The following is an 18608-nucleotide window of genomic DNA, read 5'->3' as shown; positions in this document are numbered from 1 at the left end:
CCCCGCGCCCCCTCCCCCTCGCGTTAACATCTCCGCCCGCCCCTCGCCTCTTCCTTCCCTCGGCCCGCGCCGCCCGCGCTGCTCGCCTCGCTCTCCCTTTAAACGCCCACTTCGGATGGGGAAAGAAGACAACTTGAAGTCAAGTTGCAATTAACTTCCGCGGCTGCCGCAGCTCGGCGGCGGCGGCGGCAGACGAGGCTGTAGCCGCCGCCTCGGAAGTCCGACGCCGGCGCGCCAGCCCGGGGAGCCGATCCTGGTCTCCGGCCCGCGCTGCACCGCCACCGCTGCCCCCAGCGCCCATGCCTGAGTGAGTTCCGCTCCTTCGCCTCCCTTTGCCCCTGCTGCTCGTGCTCTTTTATCCCTGGCTCTGTCTCTTTTTCTTTTTCCGCAATTAATCCAAACTTCTCTGTAGCACCCGCCCGCGGCGCCCCTAGCCGGAGCGGCTCCGTGAGCTCCCGTGGGCACCGGGCGCGGGTCTCCGAGCCCCTCGCGCTCGCACAGGGAGCACGGAAGGGTGGGTCGGTGGAGCGAGGGCGGCGGCCGGGATGGAGATGTGAAGATGCCATTCATTCTCTCAGGGTGGGGACGCCCTGGCACACCTGCCGTTCAGACCCTGGTTAACTAACTCCTCGGGGTCATCGCTGTGGTCCCTTTTGGAAGATAAAGGGGGAGTGGAAGGGGCCGAAGCAAGCAGATGAGCAAGGGGGGATCTCTGCGCCCCGAGCCGGGCAGGCGCACGGTGCCCCGAGGAGTGGGCTGGGGGGCGTGGAGACGCCCCCCGCCCGGTCGCCAGTCCGCTTTGCATCCTTTCCCTGCTCATCTCCGCCTTCCTCCGATCCCTGCCAGCGCGACTGGTTGGAAGCGGCGGCGGAGAGGGGCCCGGGAAGTTTGTGACAACTTCTCCATCCCGGGAGCCACTCGGGCGCTCAAGTTGGAGCCTGGAGTTTCAAGGTGAAGCGCTCTGCGTTTGGGCCCTCGCCTGCCATTGCGAGGTCTGTCCTGGATGGGCTGCTAGGGTGGGCGCGCATGTGGAGTCGGGTTGGAGGCCCGAGGAAGTGCTGCCCTCTTAGCGGGGCCGGGACCTCACAGGTGCAGCTCCGGGGTCTGCCCCGCGTCCCCCTCTTGCGGTTCGGACCCGAGCGCTGCGGCCTTCTTCTCGGGGAGCTTCTCACTGCCGAGGCCCCCTGGGCGGCGGAACCGGGTTTTGGGCAACTACGACAAGGGGCAGGAAGCAGGCAGGTGGCAGGTCAGGCGAGGGACACGTGCGTGCTGGGGAGAAGCACTGAGCGGGACCCTGTCGGGATGACCCTGAAGAGCCAGGGGAGAGCTGTTTAGAACTCTCCTTAGAGGTTTGGGCTCTGGCCTCCACTAGGGCCAGATTGCACTTACAAAGTGTCAACCACAGGGTCATCTCTCAGAGTGCCCTGGCTGGCAACTTTGACCTCTATGCCCTTTCTCGGAGAACTTTCTCGCAGGCATTCTGGATTTCTAAGCACATGATGTAAGGCTTGGGCTCCACACGGTTGTAAAAGAGGCTGGAGGGGGGCGGGGAGGAGAAAGAAGTCCTATTCCCTGGAGAGATCCTTTCTGCCCCAACTGCCTGGGGTTCCATGTTTGCATCCTTGGAGGCCACAGGACTTGCCTTTCCCGAGAGGAGAGAGAAGGGGCCCGAGAGTGGGTAAAATGCTCCGTGGCAGGTTTTGTCCTAAGCTGTCCCTGAAATTTACAGTGGGCTGCTGACTGAGTAAGTCACCCGTCGAAACTTTATTGAAATTTACCCCCTGTCTAAAGTGGGTTTTCTGAGAATGTGAGGTTTATTCTACCAAATATTGCTGCAATGAATAAATAATCTCGTGCTCTAAGTCTGAAGAAAGCCAAGGCTGAGGTGTTTGCTCTAAAAACCTTAACTAATCTCTGTGGTACTGGTGCTATGATTTAGCAGCGGTCCTATATTTCTATTGCATATTATTTTACTAGAACAGTAGTACATTCATATACTGGCTGCTCCAGTCTGCTGGCAAACATTAGCATTCAGGCTTACATTTTTGACAAATGTGCAGACAGGAATAGCATGAATAGGCATCTTAAATATTAACAACCTAAGCATCTGTTGTGAAACAAATTTAATATATTTACTCCGTTTTTCTCACATTGTTAGAAAAGGTTATAATAAGTGCATAATTTCAACTTTAGTTAACAGAAGTAACTGGCTGTATCTTTCACTACCTCTCCAAGTGTTTAACACAATCACCAGTCATAAGTACTTTAATTAACTTGGTTAAGCACATTATTAAATACGCTTTAGACAGTATGCATGCAACGTAACATGTAGCAGCAGCAAAATATGTATCGTATTTGTGCACATTTAAAATGACTACATTTTATAAATATACCAAATATGTTTCTTCTTCATCTCCATTTGACACTTATTACTTCATATTTTTTCTAATGGAAACAATATTTTAAATGTAGAGTTCTTCAGTCATATGTAATATATAATAGGTAAACAGTAGCTATAAAGTACAAAGCATTGTTAAATTTGAATATGACTACACCTAACAAGATTATGCAAGAGAAATAAAATCACTCTTCAATTTTGTATTCAGTTCTGAATAATGAATACAAATGATGGATGAAAAAAAAACAAATAGGGATTTCCCTTCTAAAGTACTAGCTCCTTAAAATGTGTGTGTGTGAAGGGAGGATAAAGAAGACCTAAAGAATTTCCAAAAAGTCTGAATAGTTATTACCAGAATCAATGCATTCCTCACTTTCCCACAAGCTGAAATATGTAATAAATAATAGTTCTTTGTATGTAAAAGTATTCAGAAGGAATGTCTTTTGTTCAGTTGTTGTAATAAATTAGTATATTTTCTGGTTGATAATCTACAAAAGTAGTTCTTTTGTCTCCCAGCATCTTAAACAAGAACAACAAAAAATATTGGTTTATTTCTGCAAAGACCTCTGTTGCTAGCTATATGAACCTGTGATTGAATAAGACACAATATACTGAATGATAGTTAAGAAGTACTACGTTAAATTAGAAACAAATGAAATATCTAGAGGAGAATTTCAGGTTTTTTTTTAATGTGACAGGTTATGGATTGTAAATTAAGCCTAAAAGGTCAGGTGACAAGCACCTGTTCCTCATTATTGTAAAATTCTTTTGGTTACAAACACTATTAGGCTAAACACAACATGGATATACAGTAGGGACGCTATAAAGCACTCTAGTGGTTTTTCATGTGCTCTGTAAATTTCCAAAAGGGCCATATATAGATATGCCCTTTACGCAAATGCATCATTTCTTCCATACATTGTCTCAGATGACTGCAATTAATATTATATTTGTACTTGGAATTGATGAAGTACACAAGTATATATGACTAAATCAGTCTTCAGGTTATGTCTAGACATATTTGTAGTTGAATGCATAAACATTCCTTTTCAAAACTCCTCCTTTACCTTTAGAATCGATTGATCAGTTATCAGAATGTTGGTATAAAAACCTTTTATACTTGTATTTTATACTTTTTAGATGTGCCTCACTTTAAATGATACCACGAAGTGTTTTCTTCAGTACTCACACATAAGGGGAAAATTAATTGCTATATATCATCATAGCTTTATGGCATTTACAAAATAGGAAGAAAATCCACAATTGATGTGAATGCCATTAGGAAGCATATCATCTGATCTTCAAACTTGCTGCTTCTCTCAGGAGCATTCAGAATTCTTTCTACTGGAATTAGGGAATACGCTTGACTTTTATGAATAGTTTACTTTTAGATCTTTCAGAGAACAAAATAAACATGTATATGAAAAAGACCAAACTAGCACGAGGCTACAAAATAATAAAGGGGCTAATTGGTGAAGGAGGATTTTGAGTAAATTACATAATTCAGATTACTGAATTCTATGTTATTTAAATATATTCTTTGTCATTCTTGTTTTTAAATAGTTTGGGTTTATTATATTGCCTTCATTTTTAGCATTTGTGATCAGATTACACAACAGCCATTACTCTTGCTTTTCAAATTGATTTGGTTTCCAAACTCCAAAACTCTGTGATGATTTTAACAAATTGATTTACATTTTGACAGAACAGAGTTAAGTTAATTAATAGATCAGGCACGAAAAAATCATCCATGGTCGGGTATATTTTCTGGTAAAATGAAAGTTATGTTTCAGCGTGATGAACATCAGGCTTCAGTAATCTGTTCCTCCTGTGGAATGAACACTTCCTACTTCAAGCTAGCAGGCACCTACTGTTTATTTACGCTGCATTAAACTGACAGCTCAGCAATCAGAGGAAAAATATTACTTACCTTCCTGAAGTAAATACCAGTTTATAGGTTAGTGCATGTATTTATATTCCTGTCACCACTAAATAACGGCTCTGTCTCCGTTTTAATATCTACCTGTGCTATAACCCAGGGCTTCTGACTCTTCTTGGTTGGGAGTAGGGGTCGAGAGGAGTTTTGCTTATCATTTCCCAGTGGCAAAACTTTAAAGAAGAGTAATTTCATCTCATTTCTGTCATGTAAGAACCAGTTGAAAGAAATGTTATGCACTTTTACTTTGCATACCTCAACTGTAACATCAAAACTCCAAAAGAATCTGCATGCCACTTAAAATAGTCATCTTAAAGCAACCTCAGGACAAATATGTTCAAACACATTCAAGTGTGTGTTTGCTAAATTAACTTTCTGCAAAGTTCCAAACAGATGAAACTATTTGATCCATAGATAATAACTGTGATATCTAGTCTTCCCTTCCAAGTCTCAGATGAAATGCTTCAGTTTTTAATATTCTGTAAATGAGTACAAAGTGGAACTCATTGGCTAGCTTGGCTTCCCTCTGAAATATTCTTGCCTCCCTTCTTTGCCTTTTTGTTGATCTCCATCCTTAACATAAGTGTGATTCCTACATTTTAGATACCAAGTACATGTGTTGTTTTCTTTTAAAAGTCCCTTCTTTTCCTAAGACCTTTTGAAACATCTAAAGCCTGTTAAAGTTGAATTCCTACACTCATAATTAAGTCGGAAAACTGCTTATTTCACTTAAATTATTTAAGAAGCTCTTACGCTCGTTGTCTCCACACAGTTGTCAATCTGGAATCATATATACACTGACATCAGATCAGAATATGGTCTTAATATAGCATATAAATCAAATCTGTTACACAAGTTTCTTTTGCTTCATTATACCAAAGAAAAAGTGTCTACTGTGGTAATTTGTATATCATTTCTAACTGCTGTTCTCAATGGTAAGTCTATTTAAACTTGATGTCTTCATAGAGTGTGATCAACACATTAACACACATTATTTCATACTCTTGAACTTATGCCAATGGTACCTTTTGCTGTTTATTTTTTAAAAGTCTTTTTTAAGACTAGATATTTCGTTTCAGAGTAAATAGATACAGCTTGTGTGTATATATATTCAGGGTGAGATTTAGTAGTGTAGCATTTCTCCAGCATATTGGCCTATTTTTATTCTTTCAAGTTATTCTGTATCACTTCCACAGTTGTTGCTGTCTGAAGGTTTATAATAGAAGTTCTAATCACCTCTTTCAATGGACTTTCAAGAATGTAATTCAGTTTATGCAGTGATGTAGTTTAGTTATGAGAGATGAGAATTAGTTAACTGGTATCCCAGGACTTATGTCCCTGTTTTCTGCCGAAATCAATTCAGTACAATTATTTGACATTTAGTAGAGAAGTTTCTTATAATCCAAAATTAATAGTTGGTTCTGTTTCCAGTGGGGAAAAAGGTCTTGCTGGATAAAAACATTTAGCTAGGCAATATTTTATTACAGGTTATCATTCATTTTAGAGGCTGCTTATTGTTGCATGCATTTTTTAGAGCACCTAGGGGTGCTGGTCCCTCAAGAGGTTGAAATTCATGCAAAAGATGCAGATGTTAAGCTGCACCTGATTGTGCCTTTACTAGAATGTCTGTGGAGAGGAGCTGGCCCTCCTCCTCTATACCCCTACCCCCAGGTGTGCAGGAAGTAGAGGGCGTTGTACCCAGTGAAGTGGGTGGACTCTACCCAGAGCTATGACCTGATTTGTGACGCACCCTCAGAACTGCAGTAATGGTCCAGCTGCTTCACAGGCAACTGGTAACCACCTCATTTGGGGATGCTTCTGCCTTGCTAGCAGTGCCAGAGAGAACTTCGTCACTGTCACCTCATCAAAGACTGCTTTCTCAGATCTCTTCTGTAGGGCTAGATTCGGACAAAAGCTTCTGATATTTAGAGGGTAAGTGCCAAAAAAAGTTCCTATAGTCAGTTTCATGGGGGTAATCAGAGATACAGCCATAATGAGAGGTAGGCATTTAGTGTTCGGGAGGGAAGTCTATATGGTGGGATTTGCTTTTTTCTCATTGATAAATGATTTGGAACCAGGTACCAAGAAAAATTATTCCATGGGCATTCTTTTCTGAATGATGAGATACGGTGGCAGTTTCCCAGAGGAAGTTATTCAACTTCTTCTCCTGAGATAGTTAAAGAAAAGTCAGTAATCTATATGATGGGGAATTCTTTAGATTCAATTTTCCTAGAAGCCAGCCATGTAATAAGTAGACTGGTAGAGATTCCTCTGTAGTTTTACTCCATGGTTTATGATATGCTGTTAAGAGCATGTAAATGACAATCTGGTCTTTAAATGTTTATAATATTATGGACTTTAAAAGAGGTTTTATGTCATAAATATTTTATTGTAATAATTACTGTATAAATAAGGTAGAAGCTAGTGTACACGGGTATCTTTTAAAATGAAGGTAGTCTTGAATATAGTATATCCCTAATTAGCTGTTTGATGTGGAATGGAATTGAGTTTTCCTGTTCTAGTGAACCAGACAATGGAAATCACTGGGGGTTAACAACAGGACTATGTGAATCTTGATATATGGCAAGCTTTTCTTTCTCCAGAAAATATTTTATCAGTTAATGAAGTACTAAATCAAAATGTTTACAGTTTTAAGTTTTGAAATAATCTGCAATTGATTAAATTATCTAAGTGTTTACCTTTGTATTTTCACCAGCTGAAATTATACATGTTCTATACAATGGTAGACAGATTCTTGAGACTGTGGGAAGAAAGAATAGTATTTTAATAACTATGGCTTTTTTCAAAAAGAAATCTTAAAAGGTGGGCTTCTTTTTGGGTGGTTTGAGGACTAAAGAGCAATTTAGAACATTAGCTTAAAAGTTTAAAAATGACAGCCTTAGTTTGTATGGAGTCATTGTATTTTAATAATACTGTATGCTTATTAGTGTTATTAGAGCAGTAGACAGTTAATTACAGCCTTTTCTGAGACATGTTAACTGTATATTAACAATCATGTTAAAAAAGAATGATGTGTACTCTTGCACACAAGCTGCTGCTTGCTAGACTCTTGGAAAAAATTCTTGTAGAATATATGGAGTCACATTTTTGGTTCAGAATCCTCAAAGATTTTCTTCTAAAACAATTTTCAAACTTTTTCCTAGGTTAATAAAAATTTCTTCTTCTTTCTCCTTTTTTTGTAATTAGTATTGGCTTGATGGCTTTTGCTAGTGGCATTAGAAATTGTTGCCCCTCAGCAGTTTTAGCTTTCCCATATTGTATTTTGAGATGCCCCTATTTTCCTAATTGTTTTTTTCTGACTTTGGCCAACATAAGCTACTAAAAGCTTATTGTATTAATGTAGCGCTTCTTAATAATTATTTTGTGAAATCATTTTAGTCACTTTTTTAAATCAAATCATATTTTCTTACAATGTCATATAACCTAGTATTTGATCGCAATAAGATTATTCTATTGTCCAGATATCAATATCAAACCTGAGTTCTACCTTTGGTTTCTTTCATGGCAAAACAATAGATGACTGGAAGTATAGGGGTTTAAAGCTATATTTACCCTTATCTAGACAATTCTGTCAAATTTGTTGACTAGCTGAAATCTCTTGACTAACTTGAATTTGTATGCCCTGTTGCTTTGAAATATGGCACTTAAAATGCCTTAGTATTCCTACTTTATCAAGTTCTTAGATCTTGCTATTATTAATTTGAACAAGGTGCTAAACTACAAAAAATTAAATATATGCTATATGTCCATGCTATATAACATAGAACTTCATGGCATTCTGTACCTTGTACACTGTAAACATTCATTACATAGGTGCTAAATTAAATAGAATAATTATTGAATATAACTCATACCGATAAAGATTTATTGGGAAAAAGAGCATTTTCCTTCTGATTTTCTGTTTATATGGAGGTCATCTAAATACTTAATCTATTCATGCCCCAGTGTTCTGTATAATTGGATGCTTTTCTTTAACTACATGTTGTCATCTTTCTTTGTTATTCTTTTTTCTTTCTATTTTAAAAACTGTAACACCAGGGTTTCTGTTTTATCGTCATTGTCTGACCTCTAGGATTAGATTAACCACCTCTGTTGAGGTTCATGTTCTTTTGGTGTTTGGTTGTGGTAACAAATTACCAGAGTCAACTGGGAACTCTCCCCTGACGTTTTTGCACTTAGGCCAGTATTAGGGGCCTTTCAGATATTCTAGAACCCATATTCTCCTGTGCACTAGTAGCCCAAGTTTGACTGACCTTCACTGTTCTTTCCTGGTAATGATTTTTTTCAGGATCCCATTGAATACATACCATCTCTGATTATTGCATAAAAAAGTTTTTTGTATTACAGCTGTATGCACATTGTTTAAAAAAATAGTGTAAGATTCAGGGTATTTATGTTAATGAAAATTTTACTCCATTCCTTAAAACTGAATTAACTACATGTAAGACATTCCCCAAAGTTCCTGGCATTCTATAAAAGTTACCTAAAAAGATACTTCCTTTTGAATTTTATTTTATTTTTAAAACGTGTCGGGCTATTTGTAAGACATTTCTATTTAGTTACACAAATGAGAGTATTCTTTAGGTGCTGCACTGCTGGGTGACCTATTACATTGTCATGCACATTCTGTCTCTTTAAAAACACAGTCTCCTCTATTTGCCCTATTAATTGTTGATATGTTGCCATCCACGAGACAAAAATTAGAGCTGTAATTAAATAATCATGTGATGCTCCTTAGTGCCAGTGAGAGCAAACTCATTTTTCCAGGCCCTGATGGTCACTGATTATTGTATTACTACTGGCTTGCTTTTTTTTTAATGATTCTCTATCTGTAGCTTACCTACTACTCTCCTTCTTTTCAAAATTAAAGAAAGTAGAAAACATTCAGCCAGTTAATTGACCAGAGGCCCACAGGGATGTAAAGTAGACATACCTTTTTTGCTTTTGGTCACCTGGTAGGTTCTTTGGGGAGACTACATCAGTGGTGTGGTTGCCTGCCATTTAATTTACACTGGTGTTTTGGCTGGGATGGAGGCATATGGGGAATGCCAGGAGAATTACAAAAGGAGCCGGGTATTAAAATTCAGAAATGATTAAAATTGAAATAAAAGGATGCTGCTTCTTTGCCAGTACTCTGGCAGTCATAATGACACATAGAGATTAGTTTCCACCTTCATCTTTTCCTTCTTTCTCATTTCCTCTTGTTTATTGTTGACACATTTTCCTTATGTCTGTCTCTCATCTCTGTCTTTTTGCACCATTATGCAGTCCTACTTCTCTCTTTCCTTAAGCATAGAGAAGCCTACTTAACCTTATTATAACAATAACAGAATAGGTTATTAATATTTAATATGCACATGATTAAAATTTCTCTCCCTTAAACATAGGTCAGCTGTATTATTATTAACCGGCATGTAAAATTTCATTTAAAATATTCTTATTCTGCCTTGCTGTTTCTGAAACGCAGTCTACTTTAGTAGTGATTTAATACATAATGTTTAGAAAACTGTGGTCGGTCGGCTAGTGAGAAAAGAACTTACCAGTCATGGATAATCAATTATGCATGAATTCAAATGTAACAGATGGAATCTGGTGAGTTAAAGTTTCTCTTTGCCTTAGTGGTTTTTTTTTATATTTGTTTGTTTGACACCTGTCTCTTATATATAGATAAACATCTAGCTTAGCATGTGAGAAATTTCCTTGTGTCTTTATTTTCTCTTTAGAGTGAACTTAATTTTTTAAATGTAAAGTCAGACAATTTTTCCACCAGGTCTTAAAGATTATCAGATTCTGTCCCCTCATTTTATAGATATGAAATTGGACCCTGTTTGACTAATGAAGGCTCACTCAGCTAGTTGGTAGAGTAAGAAGCAAGACCCAAATTTAGTTTCCCTCTCTTTTCTCCATTACTTTCCTCCCATGTCATTTATCTTTTCTTTTGTAGGAGTTGCTTAGTAATAGGGGTGTTACATGAACTGTGGGGTTTAGAGGATTTCTCTTTAAAACAGTGGTAGACAAGTTGTAAATCATGTAATATTCCTCTGCATGAGATGCACATGTTATCTGTGTGCATTTTTTTTGATATAGATATATATATATATTATTTACACATGTATTCATGCTTGGATGCTGAGCAAACAACTGGATTTCTCAAATCTATTAAGAATGCCAGGAGATTTGGTGTGTAACCCAAATTGTGGCATATGCTAGCTCGGGAGATGCACTTTGGTTGCAGTGTGGTAAATTTCCAGTGTCAAATACCATTCGTGCAAAGTGAACTAACAGTCACACTTAAAGGCCTTATTACCTCCAAGGTAATAGGGATAAGAAGTTTAAATTGTCATTGAATATAACATGACTATTTAGAGTTTGTTCAGTTGCAGAAGAAATAGAAACACAGTATATTGACCATCTTTAAAATAATGCAGTCTCAAAACAGTTACAAGCTGATTCCCATCAAAATTTTTTATAAATATGCTGTTCGTTTCTCTCCCACATGTATATATATACTCAAATGAAAATACTCTTACAAAATAAATAAAAAGAAATGATTAAAAAGTAGACTCAAGACTCTAGTTCTTTTTGAAAAGTTATATTGTAGCATTATTTATAAACTTTTTGCTTCATATCAGCTGGAATTCGCATGCATATTAACAGTCCATGTTCATTTTCTAATGAATTGTTTTAAAATAGACACACTAATAAAGAGGCACAGATAGATAAATAGGTATGCTTTACCTATACTGTGAAGCAATTTTTTTGCTGTTACACATAAATGTGTTAGTTTGGCTTTGCAGTGTATTAATATTGCTTAGTCATGCAATATTGTACATATAAATATGTTTTATGTCTCAAATATAATTTATAAATGAATTTCCAATTCATTAAAATCTCCATCATCTAATATAAAAAACCCTGATACAAAATCAATAGAAATAGATGATGTAGAACACTATAAGCATACAATAGGAAAAGATATTTCTAATTGTTGAATAAGACCTATACTTTAATACTTATTACTATCCCTAAAAAGTAACAGACTAAATTTAGAGGGATTTTTAAAATGTTATGTTATTTGAAAATGGAATTTATTTTTAAAACCTTCATATGTAAACAATTTATAAATTATTAGACTGTTTTTCTCCAGTTGTTACAAATGCAGCTGTGCTGTATATAAGTGTGTGACATTCTAAGTGCCATTTAAGTGGGAAGGTGTAATATTTCATGAATGGAGTTAATTTTTACTCCTTTGAAAAACATGTTAAAGGAATTTTTGGACGGAATATAATTTGTTGTTTTTTTTTTTTTTTGGATGCTTCCTTGTCTTTGTCAAGATATATTGCATAAGACCATCCTGCACTGGAGGACCCTCAAATTGGGTGAGACCTTGGTCTCTAATTGCCAATCCATGTTAATTATTTTTGGGTCAGGTATTTGTCGTGTGTTTTAATTATGTAGGGTAGACTGGACTGCGGCTGTTCACAGGTAAGGTCAAACATTGGAACGTTGGGGAAGAGATAAAAGATTGTTTCGCATTGTAAAAAATTTGTGGTAAAATATATAACAAAATATGCCATTTTAATGATTTTTAAGTGTACAGTTCAGTGATATTACTTACATTCACAGTGTTACACACAGCTGTTTTTAACTCTTTTCCATCAGGTCAAATAGAATGTGCTTTTGTTTGAATTAAACTTGCCTTTCACTTCAACAAATGTCAAGTATTATAGTGCTGTTTGTTGTCCAGATGTAAAGCATGTGTTCCCGGTCTTGGCTTTCCTCCCCGGTGGACAATCCCTGGTCTAGTGTCTTGTATTGGACACAGCGAGCAGAACAATGTCTCATATTGTCTTTGGCTGATGGTCCCACACAAGAGGCCTGAACTAGGATTTAGGCTCATTGTAACCTCCAACTTTTTCTCCCAACATCTATAACAGAAAGATTACAATACTTCTCATTGCTAAGGTGGGTGCATTTTGCTAAAGGTCGATTGGGAAAGGTTGTTGTTTGACTTCTTTGGAATTAAATTCCCCTGAGCTTCCTGCCAGCGTTGAATGCACACCAGCTAGGATTGAGATGCCCTGCAGCTGGTTCCAGGGCAGGTACATTGTGAGTACTTTGGTTTTGCTTAAGTGCAATGACTTAGTCTGGAAATAAATCGAAGTTTTCAAAGGAAAAGCCCACTCAAGGTTAAGTAGGTTTTGTTTGTTGGTTGGTTTTTGGGTGGTGGTGGGGAGGAATCACATTCAACTGTGTTGAAAAAATAATTAGAGAAAACTTGGATGGTTCTGGCTCCAGTAAATAATAGACTGGATTTAGAATTGTACTTCCATGTGTAATTTTGTGGTTAGTCGCTTATGTCTATGATGATAAATCACATACCTGCACAGGATTTCTGGCACCCCAGTAAATCTCAAGCAAGTGCCCAAATGCTAATTTATCATGGTTCTTCAAATAGCATACCTTTATTCGCCAAATCAGTGATCTAATGGCTTGTCCTCCCCTCCCCTCCTTTTTTTACCCTTTTTATGTTTATTTGAACAAGTAGCTTGCCTACACATACATTTCTTAATTTTTTGGTCATGTATGGTTCCTAGAACAGACTTCCCTTTTCTAAGTGACCCTGACCATAGGATTGGATTAAAAATTTTACCTCTCGGGTGTTCAGAAGGCATATTTAATTCCCTGTCTCTGAAACAGGACCTACCAGGGTAGATGCAGAACCTGGCGGAACCACAGAATCACCTGGGGAGTTTTAGAAACAGCCTGGCTTTTAGCCTCAGCTGTTCTGTTTTAATTGCAGTGAGGTGCACCTTGGACATCCTGATTGTGATCCCTGCACCTGGCTTTACATCCTTGGGGTAGTTAAGCAGTGTTCTGAGAAGCACCCATTCATAAAAACAGTTCTTGAATTTCTTCCCTGTGGTGGCAGGCACAGTGAGACTCCAGGAGTATATACATTAGAAGCCTCAAGATGCTTACTGTTCTGCTGTTTGGAAGTGCTGACATATAAATATGGAATGCCACATTGCAAGTAGGACAGGTAGCAGTGATGGAGCATCAGAGGGAATTCCAACAGCTGGACCAGGCTTTGGACAAAGGCAAAAAACAATCTGCGTAGTAAAGGAGATAGCAGAAAGGAGATCCTCAGCAGAGAAGGGATAAGAACGCTCTCTCAGAGCCATGGAACTGAAGGAGGCAGCTTGGAACTGTTAGACACTTTGGTGGTGATCTCCTCACTGGTGAATTCAGTGGCACTTACCAGGAATCTTTCCTACTATTTAATTTTAAATCTGCATCTAGACAGAATACCAATTTTGATGGAATTGTTACCATTGTGCCATCTCGGAGAAATGATTCATTCCAAAATCTATAGAAGGAATAGTAGCTTTTAAAATATTTTGTCTAATGAAATTTTGCTGATGCAGAGGTAGTATTTCTGAGTAAAAGGACCGAACGTCTTGTGTGTTTCTAGGAGTCAACTACAATGGTCATTGTTATCCAGATTTTAAAAATTAGCATAAATATTAACCTTTTTTGCTCTGCTATAATAATGACCTTTGTCTATTCAAACTAAATCATAAATTATGAGTAGGTTTGTATATCCACCCTAAAGTAATTAGGAAACAAGTTCTGATCACTATCAGTCAGGCTATAACTGAAACCCAACTTATTTGGGGAAAAGCAAAAACAAAACCCCTAAACCCTATATTTAAAGTTCATTATCATTACTCTTTTATCTTTGCAGCAGCATTCTCTAGGCTTTTGTCATTATTTTCTACAGTATACCATTATTTGTTTGGTATCTGGATGCCCTCCCAGTTTGAGTAGGTACAGTATCTGCAATTAAAGCTTCCAAAGAGCCATTTCTAAGGGCAGCTATGCTTACTTAATTTGAGGGGTCGAGGTAAGGGTAGGAACGACTGTGGTTTTTAACTTCACTGAGGAGATATTTAAATACTCATGCAAAGCAACCTTTGGAGTAAAAGAGTATTATTCCAAATGTATTACAGGACCCTTTCAAGTACAGACATGTCTAGAAAGTTGTCTTGAATGTGTGTTCAGCCATCCACAAGTCTCATTCCATACAGTGTTACAGATCTATGGACTCATTTGAAAATGGAAAATGATCTTGGTTCAGACATCATTAGAATATCTGAGAGCCATTCATCATCTCTTAAGACTCCTGACCTGGTCCCAGATTCACTTATTTGTTTTTTTTTTTTTAAATAGAAGTTCTTTAGGAAAGCACTGTTCAGTGGAACTTTCTGCGAAGGGGAGAGGTTGTATAATCTCCGCTGTCCTTTGTGATAACAACTAGCCACGTCAGGCTAGTAATGGAAATTGGTTGAGGGTGACACTATGGACTTTTTATTCCTGTGTATACATTCATAATGTAAATATTATAAGGATACTACATGACGTTCTTGATAATATAGCAATGAGCAGAGACTTCTCTCATAGGGCTGATAGTCTAATAAGGGAAATATTTATTAAGCCAATAATTATCCAAATTGTTAATTAAGACTGTTACACAGAAGAAATACAAGATACTATGAGAATTTATAATGGAAGCCGGAACTTTCTTATAGGAGTAATCAGAGCTTAGTCAGAGAAAAGCATAAGGTAGCCTCCCTCTCAGCATTCAGGGCTGGGTCACCGTAAGGCAGCTAGCATGTGCCATGCCGTGAGTGCCAATTTGTATGCTGAAGCTGTGTGTACACACATACTGCAAACTTCGGAACTTGAGTAAGTAAATTCTTTCCTAAACTGTATGCAGTTGTAGTGATACCAGTCACAGATAATGCGTGGTAAGAGGGTGGACATGTTTACAGGATATTGCATTTCCTCTCCAGTATATGTTTTGACAAAGTTGGTAGGGCTGCAGCCCCAGTTGCCATTCCTCTACTCTTCCAAATTGGTATTTGGTCCCTTCAAGAAATAAGGTGGAGGGTGGGAATGTAGCTCAGTGGTAGAGCACTTGCCTGGCATGAACAAGGCTGTAGGTTTGATCCTTAGTACGGAAGGGAAAAAAAAGGTGGAAATGAGCACTGACATCCCAGACAGACAAAATGAGACACATGACAGCACAACATATGGCTTAAATAGACATCCTTATATGGCCAGAACAGACCATATTCCCAGAATTCATGTATGGAAAACACCACCTGCAGCTAAAGCCAAAAAACAAAGAGTTGACATGACAAAAAGAGCAATATGCGATATAAATTTTGCTGCCTTTAAGGGTGTAGAGATAGCCAACTGTATTTGAATTTAAAAAGATGAAAAAAATGTCCTTAGAAAGTGTTATGGTGGTAAGCATTGCTTTAGGAAGTCACTGGCTGAGTTGCTGTATCTTAAAAGCATTCGAATTCTAAATGCTTTCACTGTTTCTTACAAATGTATGTGCTATTCAGAACTCTGAATGTATTTTAATGCTTTCAAATATCTGCCTGCATATTTATCTTAATACGTTGCCATCTGAAACATGCAGTGGTCCTTTCATTACATTTTTAAAAAATCTTGTATATCTGGTACAATTGTTTGTCTTCCTTTGATATACTTCATTTTAAGTGTAGGTCCACATGTTACATGGTTAATGTATTTGAGTTGAAATATTTCAAGTTTCTGAAGTTTTCTATTTTGATGGGAAATTTATAGTTTAAGTGTTTTTCATTACTTTGTTGCATCTTCATGGGAAGATAAAAGATGCTTGTGTAGAATCAGTTGATGCCCCCTCCACCATAACCTATTTCATATATGTCTAGAAAGGTGGGATTTTTCTAGTTATCTTTTTATTTTCTTTTTATTTTGACTGGGGCTTATAGTGGCCAATACTCAGTGGCTACAATAAAATATTCTAAGTAGTAGGTAATATATATTAAGTTCAGTGTATATCCCTAGGGTATAACCCTCTGCATGTCATTTTTCTTATATTATTTCTTATGGTCATATAATTCCAGAATAAGGAGTGTGTTTCAGGGAGAATTAATATGTACATATGATTAATAGATTTATGATCGTACTATGTTGTTACCTTTTATAATAAAGTAATTATTAATTACCTTTATGCTTATTCTGTTTATCATTTTCCGAGGCCATGCAGTTCTTATTACTTTTACCCTTTATGTTTATGAATAGGTTTGTGATTCCTGGATAAAAGATGCTATTCAGATTTAAAGACTACTATTTTAATTCCCATGTTACATTAGCATTGATCAGGTCTTTAGGAGACTAAGGAAATCAAGAGGCATTTTGTCTTCTTTATTTGTGTAAAATGATAGAATAAACACAAGTATTTTATTCTAATGTGTCTTAATATTGATATTTTTAGTAATTTTTTTAGTGTTTTTTTCCTCAGCTCAAATTTTATTTTGCTCGTTTTCTTTTTTATCTCTTTCTTCTTTTTTTGTTGAAGGCATTTAACTTGAGGTTAAGTTGCCTGGGCAAGTAACATTCTTTTGTAGCCTATGTTTTCTTTTCACGTTGCCATTGTTTTTTAACTGGTCCAACATGGAATTAGAATCCACTGTCCCCACTGACAAATTAGATTTCAGGGAAGCATGCGAAACAGTACCAATATGAATCAACTACTAAAATATCCATATTATAAACTTCAAATTTAACCTATCATATTAAGAATGTCATTATTGAGGGTTTTTAAAAATTTGTTTTCTGAGACAGGGTCTACACAAGGATAGCCTTGAATTCACTGTGTAGCCCAAGCTACGCAGGTAGCCTCCTGCTTCAGCCTCCTGAGTGCTGAGATGACATGTGTGCACCACCATGCCTGGGTTAGAGAGAGGTTTTTTTTTTTTTTTAATATCAAATGTTTTTATACATCTGAGTATCTCCATACACATTATAGTCTCACACAAGTGCTATATTTTGCCATTCTTGTTTATCTGATATTGATTATATTTTTCACAACTTATTTGAAATAGTGTCCTCCATATTTCCACACATTTTAGCTTTTTAAAAGTGTAGTATTATTTAGGTTTTTAAATAAAGATTACCTTAAGTTTCTTTTCTTGTTTTGAATGCTGTTTTGTGTTTGATCATCAAATACTCTTTATTTTGCTCAAAGCTTAGGTTTATGTGTGCCAAGATTCAAGGTTGCCTCCCTCTATTTTGACCTTTCCGGTTTGTGGGTGAAACCTGAGTGTTATTAGACTGATATATGTTCAGTGTTTCTCCTAAACTTGTCCTCCCCGCAGGAGGCCATAATTTCCTATACTTTATCTTCTACTTTACCTTCTGCTTTTCTTAGCTTTCTTGTATAAACAGTGTGTCTAAGTGTATTGGTAGCTTTAAAGAGCTTAATTTGCATATTTCCCTCTTATCTCACTACTTGTGCTAACTTGTTGCTTCTTTATGTGTAGCAGAATGTTTATGTGTCTGATTTTTCTCTTTTTCCCTACCAGTGTATTCTGCAAAATAATTCTTTGAACAGTTTTGTTCTTTAGTGATTAATTGCCTTTAAGGTGCTAAAATGGTGGAATTCCAACCTAAGCGATAAGTGATACATTTCTACTTTAGATGAGATCCTAACGTTCATTTTCATATGAACTATATTTAATAGATTAAGGCGACTTGTGTGATTAGTATTGATTTAACTGGGAATTTATCCTGTAATACTGCAGAAGTGTTTATTGCTATGACAGATGTATTTACCAATCTAAACTTGTCTTTCACTCGGTGTAAATTATTTTTAAGAAGATGACACCTTTCCTTTGTAATAACAAGTCAGCTGTAATAACAAGTCAGATGACCCAAATTGTGTTTAACTCTGCAACGATGGACCTCATGTTTCTTTTTGCAAACTACTCTATGTCTCTGACTTGGATAACAAGCTCTTACTCCGTGATTTTTAATGTTCACTCTTGGACAGTTTAGGGATCACCCTCCTGAGAGTAAGTACTTGGGAGAGCGTTTCCTGGCCGCTGGCCTTTATTGCCCTGCAAACGTTTCTGCACCCTCCGCGCGTCTCGGGAGAGATGGCCTCCCGACTGTCCCCTCCGGCCAATTCCTGGAGTCTCCCCACCTCGACGCCAGCGCGGGTCACCTGGAGTCCCAGCCCCTCTCCCGCGGCCGCGCACCCCCGCCCGCCGGCCCTCGGTGGCCGCCGGCGACGCTCCCGGCGTATTCCTTTCTGTGGCTTTTGTGGCGTGTGGGTGGCTGGGTAGCGCTCCCCCGGCCCTCGCCCCCTCCTCCCGTCACTTTCGCTCCCGCCCCCGCGGAGCCGCCCCCCCC

The 18608-nt window shown here is 38.0% G+C and overlaps 1 protein-coding gene across 2 annotated transcripts in view; it reads left to right on the top strand.

Moving 5' to 3' along the window:
* Nucleotides 1–18608, top strand: part of Satb1 (SATB homeobox 1) — a 96349-nt gene that overhangs the window by 1752 nt on the left and 75989 nt on the right. Inside the window, exon 1 of one of the 2 annotated variants that reach the window (XM_013515671.1) lies at nt 43–307. The exons of the other annotated variant lie outside the window; for it this stretch is intronic. The gene's annotated coding sequence lies outside the window, so the exon portion shown is untranslated. Of the gene's footprint in view, nt 1–42; nt 308–18608 lie in introns of those variants that run through there. 2 annotated transcript variants of the gene reach the window in all.

This window comes from Chinchilla lanigera, unplaced genomic scaffold, assembly GCF_000276665.1.
Source record: "Chinchilla lanigera isolate Chin_1 unplaced genomic scaffold, ChiLan1.0 scaffold00029, whole genome shotgun sequence".
NCBI lineage: Eukaryota > Metazoa > Chordata > Mammalia > Rodentia > Chinchillidae > Chinchilla > Chinchilla lanigera.
Note: the sequence above shows the minus strand (reverse complement) of the source record. Positions and strands in the feature narration are given on the sequence as shown.